The 22,350-nt window shown below is 35.4% G+C and overlaps 1 protein-coding gene across 1 annotated transcript in view; it reads right to left on the bottom strand.

Moving 5' to 3' along the window:
• The window catches only part of LOC306857467 (cadherin-18-like), a 101,516-nt gene extending 84,843 nt beyond the window's left edge, over positions 1–16,673 (bottom strand). The window contains exon 1 of the mRNA XM_079397425.1: positions 16,528–16,673. The gene's annotated coding sequence lies outside the window, so the exon portion shown is untranslated. The remainder of the gene's footprint in view (positions 1–16,527) is intronic.
• Between the last annotated feature and the right edge of the window lie 5,677 nt (positions 16,674–22,350).

Raw genomic sequence — 22,350 nt, 5'->3', positions numbered from 1 at the left:
CTGTTGATTTGACAGGCTACTGAAGTAGAATTTTGACAAATAGTTTTGGAGATTTCCATCTCTTCCCATTGAAATAGAGGCTGTACTGTATGGCTATTACCTACATAAAAAGCATCCCAGAGACATTGCCAAGATGGCCCTGGGTGAACCGATGGGCGTTACCCGCGGCGATGCTGTTCTCTGAGGTGAGGCTATGGGGTATTAGCCTCTGGACTGGATTTGACAAGGTATGCTCTGAATTTAAACCGGTGTGTGTGTATGTGTGTGTGTGTATGTGTGTGTCGGCACCTCCTGAGTTGCTCTTCAATCAGAGTGCTGATGCAATGATTGTATTGCTGATTATAATTAAAACACTCTTTCAATCCCCCCTCCTCCACCCTCTTTTCTTTTCTCTCATGCCATTGGTTACGGCTCACAGCTGTGTTCAATCAATGGCAGCTGGTCTCCAGTAGCGAGGCATTCATACAGCGGTGGAGACTTTCTCTACTGTCTGATCAGAGAACAGCAGGACACGCATTTCATGTCATAATGGTTTAGATTCCAATATCAGCATTGGGTTCAGCTCCCAAATCTGTATTATTTATAGCAACAAACTGGAATATCAGCAGTGCAACATAATGTTTGGAACAGTTTATCAAAAGAACAATTGAAAAACGTTGTTATTCATAGTCAAATGGGATTTTAAATAAGGCAGCGGCTATTTGCACTAAGTGTAAATAGCATATTTTCTTAGCAATGGATGCTATTTACACTAAGTGAAAATAGCTATAGATTATATTTACACTGTTAAAATAGCAGAATTTGATTCTACTTATTGCAAATAGTGGCAATTATCTCCATTATAAAATAGTATGCAATAACTTGAGTTAAAATTTTTATTTTAATTCAAATTATTAAATGGATGCCTTATTGGGACAAAAGCCCTCCCTATACCTACCGATACTTTATTTTCAACTTTTTGATCATTTCCTTTATTTTTATTAAAAAATAAATGCTTTTCTGATGTGATTTGAAAAGGGAGAAAAAAAGTTCACCAAACGGTGAATTCAAACCCGGGTCGATCGAAATAGAAGACATATATTTAGGTGGATATTTAGCAAACCTGTCCGATTTGTGCTTAAGACAATAAAATATATGTTACAACATTTACAAAAAGGAGGAAGAGCGATAAGAATAAGTAAGACCAAAGAGTAGAGAGAGTGGATAACATCAGAGCAGAGAAATGAGACGGAGGAGGAAGAGAATGAGGCCTTGAGTTGCCTGGAGCGAGTATTTTCATGACCTGCTGCGATTTCTCAGTCTGGACCCTCTGCTGATATCAAACTACAGAAGGAGAGAGGAGGGTACGGAGGGTCAAACTGCCCACGGCAGAAGAGAGAAAGACTAATGATAACCGCTGTTAGAACACATTGTCAGGCAGATGGAGAAGTAATCGCTCTAACAGTGAAGTAGACCAATTACTATGGCATAGACTGGACATTACTTCTAAAGAAATGCATGCTACTTATTTGAATAATGGTTTTTAATATTGGATCAACCTATAAATGGCACGATTTGTTGGGTCTCTGAAGAATATCGCCCAACTACACAACTAAACTCTTTTCTATCATTAGGATGACTAAAAAGTATAGAGTATACAGACATAAAGCTACAAGAAAATGCCACAAAAATTTAAGGAAAGAAATTTCAAAATAAAATGTAAACAGTTTTAAATAATTTTTAAATAAAATATTACTTATATAAAAAAAAAGTTTATGATAAATATAATCAAATGATGACAACTGTGCTTTTAACAAGAAACATATTCCAGTGAAAATGTGCAGTATTAAAGGTTAATATTTAACCCAAACATATAAATAAATAAATATTATGAAAAATATTTCAATATAGCATTAACTTAAATATTTTTTTTTGTAGTCTACTGATTATTTACTGTCAAGAAGATCAATTTTATATTATAAAAATATTTAAGATTATTTAATATTAAAGTATTATGATATATCAGTGAATAATAATAATAATAAGTATTATTATTATTAAGTATATGATTAAATTATATAACTATATATTATACCCAAAAATATTATTAATATTAATAATATTAAATGATTTGGTTATAATATAAATTGAATCACTTTTTTTTCTCTAAAAAACAATTAAAAACTGTCTACATCAAGTCCAGCTATGAGTTTACATTTTTGATGCTGTCCATATTGATTTTGTAAAAATGATCTTCGTCTATCCAAACATACACCAATGCGTTTCCTGTACATATGAATACCTGCAAATGTTAATGAGATCACAGACCCAAAAGTAGTGTGAAAGTGTGAAGAACCTTGATGTTTATGTCTGTTAACACAATCTTAGAAAATGCATATTTTACGGTACACAAACAGCTTTAAAGTAACAGGACTGGAAAAAGCTTTTGGGGAGGTGAGAAATATTAACAGGTTTGCTTTCTGTGCTGCTCTGTATGTTTTCGTGAACGCTCAAATAATGTATGTACACTGACTGCCAAACGCTCCCAGCCTACATCATGAAATATACATAAAAGTTCAGAAAGATCAGACGCTCACCAATGAAAGCTCTTACACACACACACACACACACACGCTCAGAGACAGGCTGGAATGATACTCATACAACCGAATTACATTGTGAACAAATCTCTCCAACAGCTCCTGAATATTCATTCGGTGGTGCGAGCCAATTTCCACTATCGTTTGGCAGCTGAAGGTGAGAAGGCCACTCAGACATTGTGTTTTTTGGTTGCCTGCGTTGAAATGTCAGAAGTAAATCGCACAAGCACCTGCAGGAAATGACAGTTTTGATTTCAGAATGCGGTTAAAAGTGAGAAGAGATTTTGCTTCCGATTATTCATGATGCTATGCAGCAGCGGGCAGCTTGCTTTCTTTTTTTTGGACTTGAGCTCTGCAGCGTCACACAGAGATGCCGGGCGGATGATCAGTCAAGTTTCATGCAAACTTTCAGACTTCTAAAAATCATAAACGAGATCTTTAGTGTACATCAGATTTTTTCCCTTATTATTTTTTCTTCCCTGGATGGCAATGAGATTACATATAGAGCAAATGGAGACATTTGCTTCAGGCTACTGTTTTTCTCTCTTTTTTTTTTTTTTCCTGAGAAACAAACCAAGTAATAAGAAGTAAAACAAAAACAAGAAAATAGATACCAGAGAGAGTAGAGTAGAGTAGAGTAAAGCAAAATAAAGGCAACTTATAAAATAAATAAACCAGACCAGAGTGACCAAATAAAATAATAAAGAAAATAATAATAATAATTTCACATAAAATGAAATAATAAATTTAATTAAATAGGCAGCTTCAAAGCAATCTAATAAAACAAAGAAAACAGAGCAGACTAGAGTAATTGCACATAAAATAAAACAAAATAAAATAAAGGCAACTTATAAGATAAACCAAACTAGATTAATGAAATACATCAAGAAATAAAGAAAATAGAGTAATCTCAAATAAAATAAAATAAAATAATAAAAAGTAAAATATTAAATGAAATTAAATAGGCAGCTTCAAAGCAATCAAATAAAACAGACCAGACTAGATTAATTTCTCGTAAAATTAATGAATAAATAAAGGCAATTTTTTTTTTATATAAAATAAATAAACCAGACCAGAATAAACAAATAATAAAGAAAATAAAGTAATCTCACATAAAATAAAAAAAATAAAAACTATAAAAAGTAAAATAAAAAATAAAGCAAAAGACCAGACCATAATAATATCACATAGACAAATAAAATAAATTGAAATAAAATTTAAAGTATATAAAATAATATTAAAAACAAATGATGTAAATCAATTATAATAAATAATTTAAAATATACTGTAAACAAAAAAAACGTTTTACTATGATGCCAAACAACTTTTGTAAATATTATGAAAAACATGGTAGTACTACATTACTACAGTACTGAAGTGACATATCAAACGTTGCATTAGCTCGTTCTTAAGCCCAAGACACACTGCACGATTTTCGGCCGTCCCAGACGAAAGATTGGCATCGTGAAATAATCGTGGCGAATCAGAAATCACCGTGATTGCTTCACAATGCTAGTCTTTCGTCTGGGACAGCCACAAATCGTGCAGTGTGTTTTGGGCTTTAAAGACCATATTATCTGAGCTATATTATCCAATTTGCTTGTATGTAATATGGTAATATATCTCTATACTCTTATTGTATGCCAACCAATTTTTTCTCATTTGCATCTATTTTGATTTCTCCACAAAAATGTGATCGATGAGATCAGCTGAGAGCTAAACTGAAGTTTCTGAATTCACCCAGTGGTCTTTCTTCAGAGCACACTTCTTGTCCCTATTTCACTCTCAGTGTTTCACTTCTCAATGTTGGATCATAGATCCAGAGCAAAGTGACAGCTCTCTCTGCTTTCTGTTCTTCTGATGCGTCTGCAGCCATTTTAGAGGACAACCCGAAGCCATGAAAGCCAGCGTAAGCGACAATCTCTGCACAGCTTTAGTGGCCTAAATCACTCCTGCATCCCATCTGCCGCGCGTTTGATGAAGAGATGGAGAGGGAGGGGAAGGAAGGAGGGAGGAAAGAGAGAAGGGATTCTCCTGTCTTTCTCATCACAGAAGGAGGACACTGCCTTTGAGACAGTATCCATCTGCTACACTCTGCAGAGAGCCATTTTCACTCTGACAGTCTATTTGCCTTTAAAACTCTCTTCATCTCTCTCTCTGTTTCTCTCTCTCCTCGTCTTATTCCCTTGCTGCATTGCAGCACACGTTGAGTTATGGTTTCACTGATATCATGTAGCAACAAAAAGTTCTTTATTGTGCAGTGCTGCCCAGCACAAGTCCTACGGTGTGTGGGGAAGGGCGGATCCTCTGCCGGTTACACAGTTCTACGGAACAGAATAAGGTTTCTGCGGACAGATTTATCTAGAAACTCTCAGGGTGCAGGACTGCTTTGCATTATTTACATCATTGGACTTTATTTAGTTTTTATAAAATAAACAAAATAATAAAGTGTGGTAAAACCATTATGTTTTAAAATAAAAAGGGAGTATTAAATAAAAACACAATTATTTTATAGTAAACTTAAAAATAAAATTATAATATTTAATTTTTTTATGTGAATTTTCATCATTTTCAACCCTAAATTAGCTAACTTTTATTTTGGTGGGTTGCCGGCAAGTAAGGACATGCACTCCTGGATTTAGCGCTTCCGACAGAAGATCGTACAGTGAATGAAATGTCACGTTTTTGCATTGTGCTTTGAAAATGGCAGCGAATAGCCTAGAATTATGCTTTCAGTTTGAATAGAAATCTTATAGTAATTCTACTAAATAGTATAATAAAAGATCGAAACTTGGCATCCGTGTATCGATACAGTATTGCCACGGAAAATATCGCGATACTATGCTGTATCGATTTTTTCCCCCACCCCTACATACTATTGAATCCAGTGTAGTATGCAGTACTTATTAAGAAGGTGTGCAATCACAGGTTTGACTATAGATTAAACTGTTTACAATCAATGCTTTCAGACTCTTCAAATTAGTGTGCCGTTTAAATTTGCCAAATAAATTAATTAATTCAATTAAATAAAAGACCAGACCACATAAAATAAAATAAAATAACAATTAGAGACCAAATTAATCTCTTAATAAAAAATAAAGCTTAAAATAAAATCTAGTATATTGTAATATAATATTAATAAATAATAATAAAAAAAATACTGTAAAACATCCAAAAATATTATTAACATAACATAAAAAAGATAACAAAAAACAGTACTATGCTGCTTTTTTTTTTTTTTTTTTTTTTTTGGTCAGTGCAATTATTTAAACTAATGTTTTATCCTAATAATTTTGTCCTAATCCTATGTAGTTTTACTATAAAATTTCTAATATCATATGGATGTCAAATGCACACAGAGAAGCAAAACTGAAAAAAAGTTATTAACTGGATACAAATAGTAATTCATATAAATTATAAGCATAACTTAATTTAATTAGTATTGTAATTAGTACTTGGTAATTAAATCGATTGTTACTACACATTTAAAATGTATACTATATTATGACAGTACTAGCAAAATGATAATGCATGATCATACCACATTCAAAAGTGATTGTGATAACATTATTATCATCAAATTTTGATTGGCTAATGCTACCATTTCACATAAGGAACTACTGCTTCAGTACACGGTGTAATGGTTCATGAATATATTAATGGTCGTTTCAGTACCACTTGAAACCTGTAATGCATTATAAAAGTACTCATAATGTCTTTTTTATAGTGCTACTGTGTGCAGTCACAGGTGTGCATTTATTAGCATTTTAAAACTGCTTTAACCATGCCTCATCCAGTCATATCAGACATAATAAACGCACTGCAATGAATTAAGAAAACCTGTATGCAGCATTAGATATACAGGCTTCAGGTAAAGCTGATATTGCGGCATCTGATGCGTATTCAGCAGGGACAAACTCCACCATCTGACTGCTACAAAATGATGCTTCATCTTTAAAAATCGCAGATTGTACTCTGCCCAAAAGCCCGGACACACACACACACACACACACAAAACAGTGAATAAAGTCTTCAGTCAAAGAGCAAACTAGTTAAAGCATCTGTGTGAGCCATACAACAACAACACTGAAACTTTCACTATGGCACCTGTTTTAACTTCTTACAGTTTTAATGAAATCTCCTTTCCCTCACACATAACATCTGTCATATTACTCCTGATGTGTGCTTCTTCTAACGTCTTGTTCTCAGATCTGTGAGACTGAATTAGCACTTGTCTTTCTCTCTCGCTCTCATATCTGTGTTTTAATGCAGGTGGTGAGATCCCTGCTGGCTTCTGAGGTCTTTAGCTGCATTTTAACGGTTCGGTACGTTTGATACGGCGGGTGGGGCAATTGGTTACGTCGCAATGTTGGAAATATTTCTGTTTTAAACCATGAAGGCGAGCCAATGGATATCACACAAGCACGCGTTCGCACACGTGCAAGATTTATGCTGGTGATCGTCTTAATCTCAGTCAATTCACTATAAGCAGAAAGTGAAAGTAAAAACAGAATGACGGAGCTCTTGAATCTATTTCAACATATGCTGATAATGGTATAGTCTATAGCTTTTATCATTTATATCCTTAATATTTCTCTTGTGGCCCGTACATAGTTAAAAAAAAAAAAAAAAGAGAAGAAACGTATTTCATGTTAAACAGGTTGTTTTTGAAAATTGGTGCTCAAAATAAAAGCTTTTATTTCATTGATTTTTTATTGATGACTGCAGTGTTAATATTTTAATTGTAGGACTATAACTCATTGTAGGTAGCCGTAGCCTATAGCCTAATAGACCTGTTTTAAAAGACCTTTTAAAAAAAACATTTTAATTGAGGAGTAAATAGCCTAATCTTATCCTCGCAGCGTGTCAGTCATTTCAAAAGTATTTTGTTTTAATTTTGATTAGACCTTACAGCTCCTGGAAGTCAAAAAATCTGTATCTCAAAATATATTAGAATATTTACATTTGAGTTTCAATAAATGACCATCCCTACAGTATAAATTCAGAGTATCTCTTGTTATTTGAAACCACAATAATGGGGAAGACCGCTGACTTGGCAATGATCCAGAAGACGAACATTGACGCCCTCCACAAAGAGGGTAAGTCACAGAGGGTCATTACTGAAAGTTGTAGCTGTTTACAGAGTGCTGTATCAAAGCATATTAAATGCAAAGTTGACTGGAAGGAAGAAATTGGGTAGGAAAAGGTGCACAAGCAACAGGGATGACTGCAAGCTTGAGAATTATTTCAAGCAAAGCTGATTCAAACACTTGGGAGAGATTCACAAGGATTAGACTGAAGCTGGAGTCAGTGCATCAAGAGTCACCACGCTCAGACGTCTTCAGGAAAAGGGCTACCAAGCCACTTCCACAGGCTGATCGCTTCCATGCCATTCCTCACTGATGCTGGAGTTTGTGCTAAAGGAGCCCTGACCAAGTATTGAGTGTATAAATGAACTTACTTTAAAGAAATTGAACTTTTCTGTTTTGCAAATCCTTTTTTTTTTCTTTGATCTTAGGAAATATTCTAATATTTTGAGATACTGGATTTTTGACTTTCATAAGCTGCAAGGTCTAATCATCAAAATTAAAAAATAAGTGACCACTTGAAATTTCTCAGTTTCTCTGGATTTAGTTTATAGTTATGCGTTTGAGTAAATTTTTTTGTTTTTTTTTGTTTTATTCCATATACTGATGACATTTCTTCCAAATTTTAAGTAAAAATGTTGTCATTTAGAGCATGAACTGACCATAACAAAATAACAAACAACAACAAAGATACAGTGGTGTGAAAAAGTGTTGGCCCCCTTCCTTTTTTTTATATTTTTGCATGTTTGTCACACTTTAATGTTTCAGATCATCAAACACATTTAATTATTAATCAAAGATAACACAAGTAAACACAACATGCAGTTTTTGAATGAAGTTTTTTATTATGAAGGGAAAACAAAATCCAAACCCACATGGCCCTGTGTGAAAAAGTGCTTGCCCCCTAAACCTAATAACTGGTTGTGCCACCCTTAGCAGCAACAACTGCAATCAAGCGTTTGCGATAACTGGAAATGAGTCTGTTACAGCGCTTTGGAGGAATTTTGGCCCACTCATCTTGGTAGAATTGTTGTAATTCAGCCACATTGGAGGGTTTTCGAGCATGAACCGCCTTTTTAAGGTCATGCCACAGCATCTCAATAGGATTCAGGTCAGGACTTTGACAAGGCCACTCCAAAGTCTTCATTTTGTTTTTCTTCAGCCATTCAGAGGTGGATTTGCTGGTGTGTTTTGGATCATTGTCCTGCTGCAGAACCCAAGTTTGCTTCAGCTTGAGGTCACGAACAGAACAGAAGCCCTGGGTGTGCATGCAGAAGTTTAAAATATGATTAAATCATGATGTCTCTTAACCGCTATTTAAAATGCAACCTATTCAAATTAAGAACAAACAGACACAAACATACAGTCAAGCAAGCACTTAAGCTCCTGATTTAGCTCTATGAAACAAACATTATAGTATTTCCCATTTTAAATAAACATGCCGTGCCTTTTTATAGCCCTCAAATCTTTCCAACTTCAACAAGTCACATCGTTCTCTCTATAAGCGAGGAAAATATCTTATTAATGCACACAAAAATGTTTCCCTGGGTGACCCATGAGTGCCTGTTTTGTCTCTGGAGACCTCGGTGGGGCACCGGTGCTACTGGAAATGGAAACGCTCTCTTGTTTTTCAAGAGCTCCCAGGTCCCTGTAGGTGATGACTTTCTGTGAAAACTGTCCCTGATTTTCTGCTACATGTCAGGCGTAATGTATAAATAGCCAGTGAGCTGTTCGATTCGTCATGCTTCTGCCCTTTGCGATCGTAATGATTTGCGCAGGTTTAGATGGACACTGCATGGTCGGACAGAAAAGTCAAATGGCCGCAAACAGGAACAATACTATTGATTATGACAACTGTCCGAGAACCCCTAATGTTACATCCTGGCGGGCAGTAATGTGTGATCAATGGCTCTCAACGCCGCTCCGGGTTATGAAACTGATCCGATGATCTTCATGATCTTCACACACAGCTGCTGTCTAGAGAGTCGGAGGATTCTCAAAAATAGGGTTTTACGGCCATTTGTGGTCACAGGAGAAGCTTTAGACACAGATTTGACTCTTTAGAAACTATCTACGCATTTGTGTTCCAAAAAAAAAAAGGTGAGGATTTTGCTTTTCCTTTGTTCCTAGAAGCAATACATCAGCATCAATATCGGTTTTCATTTGCACTGTGAAAGCTATGTTTCAGTTCTAAATAAAACAAGAGTATGTTTTACAAGAAAATACTATTTTAGTAAAATAGTAAAAAAATGTTTTATTTGATGTGTTACTAGCTGTTTCTTCGTAATCGTAATTATGTGCCATTTCTTTAAAATTTAGTAGCAATTTCCGAGTGAAAATTGTTTCTACGCCATTTTTTTTAATAATTGGTAAAATACTGTATAACCCGCTTGAATGACACCGCTGAAATTAATCTTAAATGTATTTTCATTGGCCCTTGTATTTACATGTCAAATTACCTCTTACAGTAATCTTTCCTTTAAATGTTATTTTATATATATAACCCAATTAAACCACACTATTGAACAGCCACTAAGTGGATACTTTTACATGTCCAAACCACAACGAGTGCTGCACGAAACAGTCAGACTGACGAGAACAGATCGATTTGGAGACGGATCAGTGAAACAAGCAGTCTTAACGGATCGTGCTTCTCTCTAATCCAGTCCACCCTACCTAGGGGTCACTCGGTCTGGTTTAAGCTTGGTAGCACAGTCTCAATTTAATTAGTGGAGAGTTACTTTAAAACTTCCCTGTAGCTTTCCAAACAAGTTAATCTACAACTACTCTTTTGAAACTAATTTTAACCCCAAGGTGTTAGTCTTTTTTTCTTTACTTATACAGTTAAAATATCTAAATATCCTTGAAACAAGATGATTTTACTTGAAGCAACACTGCTTATAATCTTAAAATTTGTTTTCATGGACTGCATCGTGTGAAATGAACTGTGTTTTATTTTACTGCACCGGCAGATTTATTTATATTTAAAACAAATTGAAAAATCAGTCAATGCAATAAGACCAAATACACTCATATTAAAGATACATTCTCTGAAAACAAGTCTTGCTATCTTATGCATTGTTACTTCTCAAGTAAATTCATCTTGTGTCAAGGACTTTTAGATATTTTAACAAGAAAACAAGATTACAATGATTAAGAAATTGATTTTTTAAGTGTACAATGCAAACTACTAACATCAGTGTTACAGCAGCCGTCTTAAATATAAATAAAACCAGAAAAAAACCCTGATACAGTAGAACTAAAATGCAAAAAAGCAGTATTTAACCAATTTGCCTTTCTTAAATCAAATAATTTTAAGTTAACAATTAAAACAAATAAACAAACAAATAAATAAAAACATACATACTTAAATAAAATGATTTTAAAAAGTGCATTATGGTTTCCACCAAAATATTAAGCAGTTTCACCTGTTTCAACACTGATAATTAGAAATATTTTGAGCAGCAAATCAGCATATTAGAATGATTTCTGGAGGATCATGTGACATTGAAGACTGGAGTAATGATGCTGAGAATTCAGCTTTGCATCACAGGAATAAATTAGAATTATTATTAAAAAAAACAAAGTTATTTTTAGTGTTGTCAAACAATTAATTGTGATTAATCGCATCCAAAATAAAAGTTTTTGTTTACCTAATATATGTATGTGTACTGTGTTTATTTAATATGTATATATAAATAAACACACAAACAGTATACATTTTGAAAATATTTACATGTATATACATTTATATATTTAGAATATATATATATATATATATAAATATATTTAATATATAAAAACAACATATTTTTCTTAAATATATACATGCATGTGTTTGTATTGATATATACACACAATAAATGTACACAGTACACACTCATATATTATGAAAACAAAAACTTATTTTGGTTAATCGTTTGACAGCACTAGTTATTTTAAACTATAATAATATTATTTCACTATATTATTGTTTTTCTTGTATTTTGATTCAAACAAATGCAGCCTGGTTGAGCATAAGAGACACATTTTAAAAACATTAAAATCTTACTAAATCCAAACTTTACAATACAAATAAAACACTTGTTAATTTATTTAGACGACAAACACGGCTCTTTAACAAAGTGGCCAAGATGTCGAAGGCTGTGTTTTGAGTCTTAGGTTCATGGTCTTCAAAATAATCTACATCGCTGCAGTGTAACAGGCTCTGTAATCTATGCTACCCTCCATATCTATCCTCCTTTACACCGTGACGCTCACAGAACTGCTTTTTTCATCTACTGCATTTCCCAGAACAGCTCATTCATATTTCCGCTGCTTCTCTGCGTGTTTCCTTTTCTGTATATCTGCCTCTCACCTTAGCATGAAACCTTCTCCCGGGTATGATTTGGGGCACATTCCTCGTATGCATCTCTGTCGCTCTTTCTTTGCCTTGTCATCCTCCGTAGCCTGTTCTCATCTAGTCACAGGTGGCTGTACGTGTTTGGATGAGAGTGGTATTTCAAAGCAATTAGCATGAATGCACGTTTCCCCTGCAGTCTAATTTACTGCGTGATGTGTGAAGTGGCTTTTGTATCCCGTGAGTGTATGGGATGAGTGTGTGTGTGTGTGCGAAAGGATGATCTTATTGAGCATTAGTAATGAAATGTTTATCATGGCTGCTTTTTTCCTCTGCTCAGTAAATCAAGAGGTCATTCCACTCTGACAAGACTCTGCAATAAGAAACTGCATGACAATAAAATAACGATACTGGGGCAAAAGCGCTAAACAGTATTTTAGCACAAAACAAATTCACTAACAAACCAGTATAGCAGGTGTTAAATGCGCTGAAAAGGCCTTCACTGCATTTGCATTAAGTCGTTATTGTCCTTTTCTGAGCAAACATAGCTTCTTTTCTAAGTAAATTTGGTCGATTATATATATTCTATATGTATGCCGCAAGTTACATTATTAGATTATGTAATAAGGCATTAAACATGTTAGTGTACATTTCTATTAATCCTGGAACGAGTTATTCATCAAATGTTGAAAAAGAGCAATGCATTCACTCTTTCTGCATTTTAAAGAGTCAATTCAGGTTTCTGGATCGTTTTTGGTGAATACTCACTCTCTGTATTTGAGAGAGAAAGGGTTATTGACTTGCATGAATCTATGAGTATGTGTTTTAAAGTGAGCCATATTCTGTTTTACTGAATTCTGTCTCTCTCATAACTTGTTCTGTCAGGAAAGCTACTGAGGAGTGAAGCTCATGGGAAATCCTGAGGTGGGAGACCAGATAAAGATTCACGGATGCTATGTGATTTCAGAAATGACAGAGTGAGAGATATAAAGTGATAGAGAGATAAATGAGGTGATATAACCTTTGGTGCGGTAAACAAATCAGCTTCTTGAATATAGTACTTCCATAAAATACCAATGGTGTTGTGAAATGCCTTAAAGCCCTTAAATGTGTCACAAGAAATGAGAAAATGATGATGGTTTGAGAAATGAAAGGGATGGGAAAGGGGAGTAAAACGCAAAGGAGAGGGGAAGGAAAGGGGAAAGGGAAATATGGTAGCAAGTATGAGAATGGAAAAGGAAGAGGAACAAGAAAGGACATAATCGGAAGGAATAGGAAAGCAAAAAGGGAAGTAACAAGGAAAAATGTAGAGGGAAATGGAAGGGATGGGAAGAAAAAGGGAAGAGAAAAAAATGAAAAAGGGAGGAGAAGGTGAAAGAAAAAGAAAAAGGTTGACAAAGGAAGGGGAAAAGGAAAAATGAATGGGGGTAGGAACATGGGGAAAGGGAAGATAAAAGTGGAAGATAAAACCAAAGGGCAAAGGGAAAAGAGAAACAAGGAAAAGAGAAATGGAAAGGGAATGAACGAGGAATGGGAGAGAAGGGGAAGAGGAAAATAAATGAAAGGGGAAGGAAAAGGTAAAAGAAAGAAGGCAAAGAACAAGAAGGGGGACATGGAAAGGATCAGAAAAGAAAAGGTAATGAAAATAAATTAAAGACGATAGAAAAGGGGTAATGGGTGAGAAGGGAAATTCAAGCGCAATGGAAATTAAAGGGGAAGGGGAAATTAAAACTGAAGGAAAGGGGAAACAGAAAAAGGAACAAGAAAGGGCAAATGGAAATGAAAGAGGAAGGGGGAAAGAAAGGTGACAGAAAGAAGAGGAAGAGGAAAAGAGAAGGTACAAGAAGGGAAAATGGAACAGGAAAGGGAACAGATAAAAGGTAAGGGGACAGTGAAAGAAGAAAGGAAAGGGATGAGATGGGAAAGGGAAGAGGAAAAGAAAAAGAAATTAAAGTGTAAGGAGACAGCGACAAAAAATAAAGAGAAAAGGAAATGAAAAAGCAGAATTGGAATGAAAGAGGAAGGAGAAAAGAAGAGTGAAGGGACAAGAAAACAAGAGATTCAGGGTGGGAAAGAAAGTAAGGTACAATGATATTCAAGATAGAGAAGAAAGGAAAAGAGAAGAAAGATGACAAACCAAAGGAACAGTAGACAAGTAAACAATGCAAGGATGAAGAGTGCATGTACCATCACAGCCTGTCTGTGATCCACACTCATGTTTCATCACACATTCTTCTCTCTTACCGAGACAAATCGCTACTTTCATGACAACTATAAGCATCCTTAACAATCTCACACAGCAGGATAATCACTCCATTGCAGGCTTTTTTGTCTCCCTAACGATGTTTCTCTCCTCGAAGTGCTGTTTGAAATCACTGCCTCAACACTTAGCAATAAGCCACACGGTATTAGTCTTGCGCAGACATGCTAACACAACAAACAGAGAAGTATAGACATTAGCCTCCTGCAGGCAAAGCCAAATCAGCCTCCAGTGCTAGTTTATTTCATGGTATTAATGACTTTCTGTGAACTGTGACACAGGCAGCTTTTAGCATCAAGAGCATTTTCTTAATTAAAGGGCTACAGGAAGTAATGAGCTGTCTGGACTAGATAGCCGTGTATTCCTGCTCTATTAGAACGAGTCAGTTGTGCAGAGGATGAATTAGAGGAGCAGTTTCACAGGTCTGAAGGTCATGATGCCTCAAGGGTTTCATTCACTTATTGACACTTTGGTTTTCTGCTATGCTCGGTGTGAACCACCTTTCAGAGGTTAACAGGGTGATGGTTCAAATATTGATTTATTATGTGGACTTCATTTAAAACAGCGTCTTCTCATCAGAAGACCCTTCAAAGATGGACCCTTCTCTCAATGAAGGATTTAAAAGTCTATTGATATCAGTAGTATGAAGTCATGGATTCCAGATGGAGATGGATTCAATCTTTGAACCTTCACCCTGTTTGTAACAAATTTATTATTTTTATTAGTTTTTATATTTGATGTGTTATTTATAAATATTAAATGTATTTAATTTACATAGTAAATAAAATAATTCATGACATTACACTTATTACTGTCATTATATAATGCAATAACAATAATAATTATTATTATTACAGAATATTGTTATGTTAATATGTAATTTTGTTTATGAATATTTAAATGTTTAATTTACATAGTAAATAACAATTAATTACACCAGTTTTAACTTTGCTCAGACTGCTCAAAAATAAAATAAATCTATTATTGCCGCCGTTCTATAATGTAATAATAATTATTTTTTATTTTATTTTAACTTTATTTTCATGAAAAAGAAGGAGAAAATATATTGGTGCCATGACTTAGTAATTCATATAGTCCAGAAATGTTGAGCTGGGGTGCTCATGCTGAACATGCAGGTTTGAATCCGCCCTTTCGTTCGTTTTTGACAAAATGTGGCCCCAAAAAAACCCTCAAATAGCAAAGGCACTCACTTCATACAAGGTTCATGAATCAGAATGAATCACAACTAAATCTGCAACCAAATGGATCACAAGGAAGAGCTCTGTCATGCATTGTCAACAGTGTGAATTCTATGTGAAGAATCACTAGATGTTCCTGTTGGAAACATCCACATCATTGCCATACATAACTAGGCCTGTATGCCAATGGTCTCAGGGTGATTTATACCGCCGCTGCTCTCTGGAGAGAATCAAATCCCTCTCAAATCCTACAATCAACTCCTCTGCAAAGTGGCCCAAATTGAATCATTTCCGAAGAAGGAGCCAAGAAAAGAACACTCTCCACACACGGCAGACTCAGAAAGCTGGCTTTATCTCTATCTTATGAAATCTCCCATTTAACCCTCTGACAGCACAAGCTCTGTATTGAACCACAACCGTCCTTTCAGGGGCTGTAATAGAGCAACGTTGTGTCTCAAACAGCAAACAGCTTTGTGTGCAAGAAACATGTACCGATAAGAAAACAAGCTGGCTCTGGAAAAAAAAAACGTGGCATTAAGCACCACACCACACATGCAGACGTGCTTCAACAACTTCTGAAGCACGGCAGTGGAATCTACCCAAACATTATTAGCATTCATCTGCCCGCCCCTGATCTCCTCCTCTCCTTTCGTCTGGATGACGGCGCGACCCCAGCTCAGAGCTCCAGCTGAGCGGTGGATTTTAAGTGCGGCTGTAAGAAGATAAGCCTTATAAGCCGCAGACATGCACCTCTCAGCAGCGTCTGGCAATCTGATGAAGCGCACATCATCGCATACACGGCTGAACAGCGTCAGTTTACTTCGCGCAGCGCAGCAGGAGATACTCAACAGATACCACACACTGAATACAGATCCCTTTTATCCTGATGTTGACTTCTTGTCTCATGCATGCAGGAAAATAAAGTGGCATTACTCGCTTTCTATAGTCGGTTGATGCACAGCAACTTCCTTCAGATAACTCACTCACTCACTCACTCACTGCCTACATACCATACAAAACACATTTGGTATGACGCATAAAAATAGAAAATATTCCACATTACCTAATGATACAAGTCCACAGATGTGCATCGGGTGCGTGTGGTAAAGTTTCCAAACATACTTTCTGTCCCATGAGTACCATTGTCGCCGCGTGTCTGCGCTCCCTTGCCGAGCGTGTGCTGCTCTGGATGCATGTGTGGGAGAATCCTCTCTCACTCCTCCGCTGCAGCAGCTCGAGCGAGCTGAGTGCTCTGATTGGCCGTCTCAGAGCTCACTGAGTGTCCATCATGCATGCGCCAGCCCTCGTTGCTTCCCTCTCTCTCTCTTTTGACTCGATTTCTCACAGGCTACACACAATGCATGACTACTATTATTTTTTATTACGCCTAATAAAGAGTTAATTTCATTTTCTTTCTTTGATCATATTCATATCATCACCACTAGTATTTAATTTTCTTCATTGCACACTGCTGGTTGTTCTCGGTGTTGTTTTGTTTCCCTGTCTTTCTGGAAACGTGTTTTATTGCTTTCTAGGCTGCATTGACATTGTCAAACTATCTTTTTCATGGGTATTTTTGACACACTAAATCGAGTATGAATCAAATGTGTTTCATAATTGATGAGCTCTGCAGCATTGACGGAGTTATTGAACTGAATTGAATCAACACTGAACTGACAACAAAATTGCCTTCTGTGGAGATGCTTATAGTAAGATTAAAGGAATAGTTCACATAAAAATGAAAATTTGCTAAGATGTAGAGGAGTTTGTTTCTTCATCAGAACAGATTTACAGAAATTTAGCATTACATCACTAGCTCACCAATGGATCCTGCGCAGTGAATGGGTGCCGTCAGAATGAGAGTTCAATCTGCTGATACAAACATAAAATAAGTCCATCAGTAAATATCTTGAAAGCTTTGTGTTTGAAAGAAACAAATCCATCATACAACTCGATCCATAATATTGCTTTCTCAAGGGAAATGTTGTTTTGTATGAATCAGGAGAGAAATATGCACAGATCAAGCACTGTTTTCAACCGAAGACAGAAAAAGAAAATTTCAATTTGGGCAGAAAACACAGGACAGGCTTTATCACCAGAGTAAGCATTACTATGGATTATGGACTGGTATTTTGGCCAGAAGTGATGCTTTAAAGTTAAAATGCCATGTAGCTTTTACTAAAACTTGCAATATCGATTGCACTGCATGCATCAATATTGATGCAAACTAACTAAGCAAACAAAACCATCTACTCATCCACATCCTTCACAAGATGTTAATTGATGGACTGGAGTGGTGTGGATTGCTTGTGGATTATTGTGATGTTTTTATCAGCTGTTTGGACTCTCATTATGACGGTACCCATTCACTGCAGAGGATCCATTGGTGAGAAAGTAATGCAATGATAAATTCCTCTAAATCTTTTCTGAAACAAACTCATCTACATCGTTGATGGCCTGAGTATGGGTAACTTTCATTGTTGGGTGACCTACTCCTTTAAGATCATTTTATATTTTGATGCAAAGTTGTTTTTTTGTTTGCGAGTAGCAGTTTAGTCACTTATAATATTCAAGAGCCATAATGTTATATAATTTAATGGTTACAATTTTCAATTCTTACTATACCCCTGTAAATGTATTTATTTAGTCCTTGGTAAGTTGTTTTGTTTTGTTTTGAATTACTTGAAACATCAAATTATTTTATTCAGCAAGGATGCAACATTAAAGACATTTATGACATAAAATATTTCAAATAAATTTATTAAAGAATCCTGAAATAAATGCAGCAAAACAAGCAACACAATTGTTTTCAACATTGATAACCAAATCCGTATATTAGAATAATTTCTGAAGGATCATGTGACACTTAAATCTGGAGTAATGATGCTGAAAATAAAAAAATATTTCACATTATTAATGTTTTTACTGTATTTTTGATCAAATAAATGCAACTTTGGTGAGCACAAAAGAGACTTGTTTCAAAAAACATTATAAAATCTTACAAGTGCAAACAAAGTCATGTGATCCACGAGGCAACACAGACTTAAGAACTAAACAAAACTAAACCCATGACAGTCACACAACCCATATATTTCAATAATGAGCTTTATGAGGCCAATCAGCCCAAACGATGCATTAAACTACTCAACCGACTTGCACAGCATCAATAACATCAATATTGACACAAACCAACTAGACGGAAGCAAACACTCATCCATATCCACTGATATTAAAGTGCAGAACAGTTTGCAATGCATTGCAGCAATATTAAAGTAAACAGAATATAAACAGAAAATAAATTGGATTTACCATACGTCAAACTATCATATGTGCCGGGTAAACGCTGCCAAACATCTCACAGCTTACACTTTTCATTTTATTATATCGGTTTGCCATGCCTCGCTCATTTTCTCCTCTCACTCCTGCAGGTGGGTTGAAGTCCAGCGGTGTATCTTTTCTCTCTGCCTTCTCTCTGGGGCTTTGAAGGGAAACTTAATGAATAATGAAGAAAAGAAGAGACATATTGAAGGGGGGAGAGAAAAAACGAGCTGAGGAGATGGGGAGTGGGAATGAGAGGCCCTTCACGAGCCTCCACCGCCTTTGAACGGATAGATATAAAAAAAAAAAAAAAAGATAGAAAAACAGTGAAGGCCTCTCCAGCGTGTTCAGCCATCAATTAGGCGGACAGCAGGAGGATGTGTGGAAGAGAGGGGAGCGAGAGGTGGAGCGTGTGAAGTGTTGGACGATTAAACCGGTGAGAAGGAGAGGTGAAGGCTGAGGAAAAGAAGACTGCTGAGAGACAGCAGGGACACCAGGCAGTCACTGACTTCTCAACTTCACTCATTCCAGCCATTTATCATTCGCACAGGCTACATGCCCTGTCCCCGGAGAGCAAGCGCTAACGTTTGCCACACACACAGGGCCGGACTGTCGAAGAGTTTCGACTCCAATGTGTTTGTGGTAAAAATCAATGATGACCTTTCAACCATGACTGTTCAGTGTTACGCTGCTGAAACCTCAGAACCTTCCAATCTAAAGCAAACTACTACTGCTATCGGGCTTTCTTGAATTGAACAAAACCCCAAAAAACAGACCAATTATTTTTGGTCAATTTTCCCAGAACAGAAACACTTAGGCCCCGTCCACATGGAGACACGTTTAGCTGTATACATAAAGATTTTGTATCATTTTGGGAGTGTGAAACCGCTATTTTTTGAAACCAGGTCCCAGAGTGGATAAATCTGAAAACGACACCCTTGCGTTTTCATGTGTACAGCCAATCCGTATATTTTGTGAAATGATCAGTGGTGGAAAGAGTACTGAAAATTTATACTTAAGTACAAGTACTGTTACATTGCTGAAATAATACTCAATTACAAGTAAAAGTACTGGTGTCAAAACGGTACTTAAGTAAAAGTACAAAGTACTCTTCTCTAATACTCAGAGTATTAGTTACTACTTTTTAGCGGCAATATTTAATGAATTACCAAAAAATATTAATTAATATCTTCGCTTCTGGGTCCTAACGCTCTGCCAGATGCCCCAAGAAAACAACAAACTGTGCTAATATACACCCACAATGTCATGTAATACTGAAAAATGATAACCCTAACCTTTATCTCCATACTGAAAACCCAGATAGCCACACAGTGATTCAGCTAAAATATTAGTGTCTGAGACACTGTGAGCATGGAGACTGTTGTGTGCACAGCAAATTTTTAAATGCTTAGCTTAAATATGTAATATTAATTAAATAGTGCTCATAAATGGTTGTTGAGATAGGATTCTCAAATGAAATGAGTAGAGGCATGGACCCAGAAACTGCAGTCCTTACATCATGACTTAATAAGAGGATTCTCCTCAAGCCTTCAAACTGATGTCATCAGAGCGAGAATCCCATTCCAGGGCGGAAGCAAAATTTTCAGATTTTGATTAAGTATTGCAGCGGCAGACACTTTTTTTCCGGTATATTGACTTGCACGGTTTAATTATTCACCACAAGACTGGTCATCTGCACTAAAAAAGTAAGTAGGGTCAGTTTTTATTTCATGACGACTTCATTTTCAATACCATTGGCAAAACTGTATACACATATACACATACTGTATACTGCCATATAGATATTTGAATATTTCAAATTGTTTTGTCCATCCATTTTTTTCAAGGCAAACATTATTTCAAGCTTTGAGTGGTTTAATCCAATTCTTCTAAAAAAAGACACTTTCGCTTTATATGATGAACAGATTTTAATATAGGCTTTTATTTACATAGCCTACATATAAACATCGATTAGTTACATTACAAAAATCTCAATCTTAAACATTTGCTCATTCTGTGTATTTGTACCTTTAAAATAGGGAAACTTTGTTGCAAAAGCTTACAGCAAAGAAGCTTGATTTCAAACTGAACTGAATTTACAAAGAAAGACAAGTACACAGTCAGTAATAAAATTCTAAAACAAATTACCTCAATTCAGTTGAGGTATTCGAAATATGACAACACTGAATTTTTATAAGCAGTGATTTAATGTTGTTTATTTAGATAAATGGAACATCAGATGGCTTGTATTGTAATGTCTGTACAATGTAGTGATGCAGTTTGACAGCAGGGCTCTGAACCGGTTCAAGGAACGAAAACGAAAACCGTAAATGAACAAAATTTTGACTGGAACAGAACTGGAAACAGAAACGAAATCAAATTTTGTGCGCGTGAGGCACCAGCGTGATATGGCCATACCAACGCTGGTTGGTTATACAGATGCAAGACAAATAAAACCGTAAAATAAAGCTGTAAAGCTTTTTGCAAAATAAAGAAAACTACTTTCTGCCGTCTCAGTGTAACTTTAATGTCTTTTAATCATTAATAGATTTTTTTTGTTTTGTCTAGTAGCCTACATTTATAAATTGAAAAATCTAGAAAAGATGATGCTGTGATCAGGGCTGTGACTAAGCGCAGCGGGTTAAGATACCGTCTCTTTCTGTATTTTTTTTCTTTCCTTTTCTTTTTGTGTAAAGAAAACACTGTACTTTATTCGGGGTTCAAGCACAAAGTGCTGAAACCCTATTGTAACTGTTAGGATTTTTATTATTATTATTCCTCCCTAAAACTGATTTTTTTTTTTTTTTTTAGCAAAACTTGTATCTGTTAATATTACTTAATGAACCTGAGCTAATATCAACTAACTTTTAAGTGTTACTTGCAGACTTAGGACTTATATAAAAATAAAATAAGGTATGCTCTGAGTGTACATTAAAAATGCATTTTTTCTGCTAAAAATGAATATTGCATACAGAAGGCGTCATAATATTTATGGATAAGATAGTATATGGGCAAAATCCTCTAAATGTAATGTTACTGGTCAAAAAACAATAAAAAGTAAAGTAAAATAAGATCAATTAAACAAATTAAACAAACCAAAAAGTAAAGGTCTGAGTAATGGTACGATGTGTGTAAACTTAAAAGTGTATGTGAAACTGTATGTAAATAGTGTTCACTAGCATACAGAAGAATTTTTATATTATATTATTATATTTACATTATGGGGCTAAAGTTTTAACATGCTGTTACTAGTCACAATCAAATTGAAGAATTTTTTAAAGTATAAAAAAATAACTATTTAAAATAAAAAATGATCTGTATATAATATCTAATATTTCATATGAAAATACTTGCAAAGGAACCCAACAAATTATAAGAAGGTCTGTCTGCAAAACATGATGCCTTATATTTCATAGTGAAGCAGTCAAGGAAACAAGTGTGGTTGCAGCTTTAAAATAAAAATATCGCCAAAGAGAGTGTACGAGTTCTCTTTCCATTTTGTTGATAAAATCTGCAGTGCTACAGTATATCCCAGTCCAGAGCTGTTTGTAGGTTATGATCACCCACC

The sequence above is a fragment of the Barbus barbus genome (assembly GCF_936440315.1).
Source record: "Barbus barbus genome assembly, chromosome: 38".
NCBI lineage: Eukaryota > Metazoa > Chordata > Actinopteri > Cypriniformes > Cyprinidae > Barbus > Barbus barbus.
The sequence above is the reverse complement of the archived record's forward strand: the minus strand, read 5'-3'. Positions and strand labels throughout refer to the sequence as shown.